At 41.2% G+C, this 5,415-nt stretch overlaps 1 pseudogene; it reads right to left on the bottom strand.

Moving 5' to 3' along the window:
- Window positions 1-313: 313 nt before the first annotated feature.
- On the bottom strand, window positions 314-3,989 carry LOC117034191 (small nuclear ribonucleoprotein G-like; annotated as a pseudogene).
- Window positions 3,990-5,415: the final 1,426 nt, after the last annotated feature.

Below are 5,415 nucleotides of genomic sequence, written 5' to 3'. Positions count from 1 at the left end.
CCCAGATAGCAGATATTCTGGGCTTAGCAAGCCATGAGGTCTCCACTAAGCTACTCAGCTCTGCCGCTGTGGCAGGAAAACAACCATGGATGACATGTAAACAAACGGGCATGGCTGGTTCTAATAAACCTTTACTCACAACATTGTGGAGGCAGGTGGAGGAGACAGTGGATTTTTTTTTTTTGACGATTACAAAAGTTTATTAGCAAAACAATGCAATATGAAAATGTACACGACCTCATTTTTATATTGTAGTAAAGCAGGTGCTGTGGCGAGGGAGCATGTTGATTTCCCTGGTGAACAGGGCCGTTCTTTACAGTCGTTCCAAGGCTTCTAACACGACGTTACCATTTCCTTATATTACCACCATTCCAACGTTGTTCTGTAGCCCGCAAGCTGCACTTCCCCACGCTCATCCATCACAAGCCGTCATAAAGGGATCAAATGCCCACAATATTCCTTGGACACGTCTGTCACCATTTAATATCAACAATACCTTCTTGTCCATAAATTTTTTTCAACTTGGGAGGGTGAGCGTGGCTCGTGGTGTCCACTCGGCAAGCTCAAGGGTACCTCCAAACAGAGCTGGTGGCCCGCCTTACAGGGAGACACTGGATTTGGGTTGAGGGCTGTAGTTTGCTCACCCTTGCTCTACATTCTCTCTTAGTGGGTTCCACCACAATCCGTCCATTCCCCATGTTCAAAGCTCTCCATTCATATCCAAAGATTAAGTCACAGTTGTTTCATATTAGTTTTCTAGGATGATCAAATTACGATGAACTTGGTGACTTAAAATAACAGAACATTTTTTTTCTCACAGTTCTGGAGGCCAGAAATCCAAAATCAGTGTGTCAGCAGGGCCGTGCTCTCTAAAGGTTTGAGGGGAGGGGTCTTCCTTGCTTCTGCCTAGCTTCTTTGGTTGTAGACAATCCTCGGCCTTCCTTGGCTTGCAGGTGCCTCACTCCACAATCTCTGCCTCCACTGTCACATGACCCTCTCCCCCGTGTCTCTGTTTCTGTGTCCAAACTTCCTTTTTCTTATAGGGACACCACTCACATTAGATTTAGAGCCGATCTAATCCAGCATGGCCTCATCTTGATTTTATTACCTCTGCAGAAACCTTCTCTCTAAATAGAGTCACATCCACAGGTTCCGGTAGACATGATTTTGGGGCAATGCTTCCTATTTGCTAATCTGTCTTCTACTTTCCATCTTAGCTGCCACCACCCTCATTCAGATCTTTATCACCCATCATCTGACTATTCCAATAGCTTTCTAACAGGTCTTGCCTCAGACAATATCTAGAGTGATCTTTTTAAATTCAAATTTCACCATCTTTGTCCTTTTTAAAATCCTTTGTGTACCTGCCATCTCAGCAGTCGTTCTCTATCTTTTTGCCCACACACATGATAGATGAGTTCACTACAGGAAAACAACCTATTGGGGGTGCCCAGATGATGGGATGTGCAGACTACACTCTATTCAATTAATAGAATTTCCTTCAATTTATTGATAAAAGTAAGTCATTTACGTTATTTCTGTTGGCAACATATTACTTTCAACTCACCACTGATTGTACCGAACAATGCTTTTCACCTCTAAAAACTGCTGGTATTCTGGATACAAATTCCTCCTTGATGGGACCTTGCTTACCAGTTTCTCTTTTTGGTGTTTGTCCTTTAGCAACTGACCAACTCTGCCGCTTCTCATTACTGTTTTACTCATACAATTCTTGTCTTTCCTTCTGGCATAATACACAGACTCTGCCTTCAAGTAACTTCAAGATAACATGGTCTCTCCTTATCCTTGGGAATTTGAAATTCACTTAGTATGGTTGGACAAGTCTGACAAGTACAAATGTCCTTGTGGGAATAATGTGACAGGATATCTGAAATCAGGACTATCCCCAAAACCCAGGATACATGGCTTCCCTAAGAAAACATAACAATATACTAATAGGCTTTTAAAAAAAAATCTGTATTTTCCAAATTTTCTGCAATGAGGAGATGCTATCATAAAGGAATATGTCAGACAGATGTCTGTCTCCTGGTCTCAGTCACTCTTACCACTAGATTAGTTCTCTTTATGCCAGGGCAGTTTCTCCCAAAGGCAAATGTTATCATTTGCTCCTTACTGTCTTCTTGGTAACGCCCTTATTTTTAATCTGATAAACGAGACTTCCCATGGCTTCTTCCTGCCAATCTGTCAATCGCCTGGGAGCCTCGCCCAGAGTCTGGGCCTCAGCAGTTCTTCAGGAATATTTTTTTGAATGAACAAATCAATCAATGAATAACTGAGTGAAATTTTTACAGCTTAAAGGAAATACTCTAAAATTAGCTACAGCTTATTTCATCTCACAAATAAGTTCTCTTTAGACAAACGAGGCAAGTAAAACACAGAGAAATAGATAACTTGACAAAAGTCACACACATGAACCATAGATATTCAGACTTCAAATCCTACTCCATAAAAGAATAAGACATCGCATACTTTATCACTTTAAGTGTTCTTACTGAGCTCTGCGTCTATAGTCATACTGATGGTTTCAAAAGCGATTGGCCTATTGGTAAGTTTATGTGAGGATGACATAAGAAATATCTAATGAGATCATAAGATACATTCTGCACTTTGAAGCACTGAATACATGAAAGTAATCTTATGTTCTAGTCATTCATTCATTCATTCGTTATAAAACTTAAAAATCAAATGACCATCTCTGTATCCAGGCATGTATAAGCATCATGGCTAAGTTACCTGCTGTTCAAAAATTTGAAAATACGGTAACAAAAGTACATTTTCTCTTTCAGTTTCTACTTTAGCACTTGCCTGATAGTTCCTTCTTATTTTATGTGATTAATGGTCTTAGGTAAAAATATTTGCATACGTTCCTCTGGGTATGACTAATGCTTTCAACTAACAATGCTGCTGAAAAAGATAGGACTTGTCTGAAGAAAAAAAAGAGGATGATGATAACGCATCCATAAATGTCTATAACTTGTCAAATGAAAGGAAAACAGTTGTAACAGTCAACTAAATTATATTTTACAAGCAATCAAAAGAAACTGAACCCAAAATGACATCATCTCTTATTACTACTTAATGCTACGATAACACAGTCAAGGGAAAAATATGAAAGTCCACATTTTATCTTAATGTTGGAAGGAAGGGAAAGAAACAGGTTTTGGTAAAACTTATTTTGTTTGTTATTCTGATAGGGTAGTAGCCTACAGAAATCAGTATTCTTTTTTTTCTGTCTTGATGCAGCAATGAAACTGTTCTGTGGCTACAGACATAAGCCAGCCGAATGTCAGCTTGCCAAGAGCATCGTACAGCTCTAGGGAATACTGTAGTAAGCCTTGTTCTTGTGGGTGGATGTGAAAAGGAATGTTAGAGACCAAATTCCCTCAGCTTCCCTCCTTACTTCCTGGCTTTCCTGTTCTCAAAATTTCCCTGCATCTTCATCCAACTTCTCCCCCACTTTACTTCTTTCCTCATATTCTATTCTAATCTTCCGACTTAATCTCTTGTTCCCATCCTGAAACCCTGCTGAATCAATTAACTGGCCCCCACCGCTTCCCCACTGACATTTGTTAATATCTCCCTCTTCCCAAGTCCCTTCCATTCAGCCTGCCAACATGCTATTGTTTTCCTATTCAAACCCAACCTTCTCTTGATCCTGCTGTTCCCTTGAACTATTCCAGGTTTCCCTTGTTTCTCCTTCCGGCCATTGCCAAACTTCTGGAAAGGTGATTGTCCACTGCAGTGACTCAGGGCCTACTCAGATCACTGACCGGATCCTCCCAATGGCTTGAAACATCTCACTCCAAAACTCAGTAGTTACTTTGGCTTAAATGACTTTCACTTATCTCCCCTGGTTCTCTTACGCCTCTGACCGTGTCTTCTCTGCTTGTACTGCCACCGGCCATTCCCACGTGAATACAGTCTGCGATGATTGGCTTTGGTTCCTCCACTTCAGTCTCTAGGGTCATTTTCTCTTTCTTTCTTTCTTTCTTTCTTTCTTTCTTTCTTTCTTTCTTTCTTTCTTTCTTTCTTTCTTCTAATTGCTTTCGCGCCAGCTTCTTAGGAGGTGCTCTTAATTCTGCCTCGTCATCTCGGACTCCTCTCTACTTTCGTCCTCATCTCTTCCTCTAGAGCCTTAGCGCTCGCCAGCCGGAATTCCTTCCGGCCGGCAGGCCTGCCTGCTCCGGTCTTGACGTCCTTGCTTGAGCCTTCCGTCAGGCGGAATTCCGAGGCCGTATTCTGAAGCCTGAAGGTCCTTCCTCCGGTACTGCTTCACGTCCCGGCTTTGCTTCTTTATTCTTTCTTTCTTGTCGGGCTTTTTCTTCCTTCCTTTCTTCCTTCCTCTCTCTCTCCTTCCTTCCTTCCTTTCTTCCTTCCTCTCTCTCTCCTTGCTTTCTTCCTTCCTTTCTTCCTTCCTTCTTTCCTTCTTTCTTTCCTTCTTTCCTTCTTTCCCTCCCTGTCTCCCTCCCTCCCTTCCTTTCTCTCTTTCATTATTATTGTTATTGTTGTTGTTATTTTTGGTAATCTCATTTGGTCTCAACTACTAATCCACACAGGGAAATAGCAAATCTTTCACTTTAACTTTAAACACTTTTCTACACTCTGCACATGCATTTCCATCTGTCTCCTAGATTTCTTTACTTTAATGCTCTAATTTCATCTTAAACTCATTCATTAATGTGTTCATTCAATCATTCATTCATTCATTCACGATATATTTATTAAGTTCCTACTATATTAGCTGAAAGTTAAGCTGCTATCCCAATACAGTGGCTTTAATAAAGAAGGAGTTTATTTTTCTCTTATTTCACAACATGGCAGAGCACCTGTACGCTACAAAGTCCTTCCGGGCCTCAGGACCCTTCCAACTTATGGCTCTGTTCTGCCAAGGTGTTGTCTATATATGTATGGTCAGCATCTGATCCCTGTCCTGTCAGGTTGTGAAAAAGAGAAAGAGAAAATGGAGGACGGTGTGCCCAACGTTTTAAAACCGGGCCCCAGAGTGGTCTGTATCACTCCACCTCACATGTGTTGTCATCACACCTACCTTGTAAGGCCGGCTGAGTCTTTAGCTGGATGTCTCCATCCTCTGCTAACCTCTATTGCCGTGGAAGAAGAGGAGAACATATTTTGGGGGGAGGGACATCTAGTGATCTGTCACTCCTGTTAGGACTAGGCATTGTGCCAAGCGTTGAAATTCATTGTTTGGAATAATTCTCATTATATTTCCTTCCAAATCTGTTTTTGTTTAGTATTTTTGACTTCTATGGGTGGCCCTCTCACCCTCCTAGTCACACTGTTTTAAAACACCCAAGATATCTTTAATGCTTAATCAATCTTTCCTAACGGACTCCCTCCCCATAACAGTCACACTTTTCCAAAGTATTATGTCGT

This window comes from Rhinolophus ferrumequinum, chromosome 14 (genome assembly GCF_004115265.2).
Source record: "Rhinolophus ferrumequinum isolate MPI-CBG mRhiFer1 chromosome 14, mRhiFer1_v1.p, whole genome shotgun sequence".
Taxonomy (NCBI): domain Eukaryota; kingdom Metazoa; phylum Chordata; class Mammalia; order Chiroptera; family Rhinolophidae; genus Rhinolophus; species Rhinolophus ferrumequinum.
This window is presented reverse-complemented; position numbering and strand designations above follow the sequence as displayed.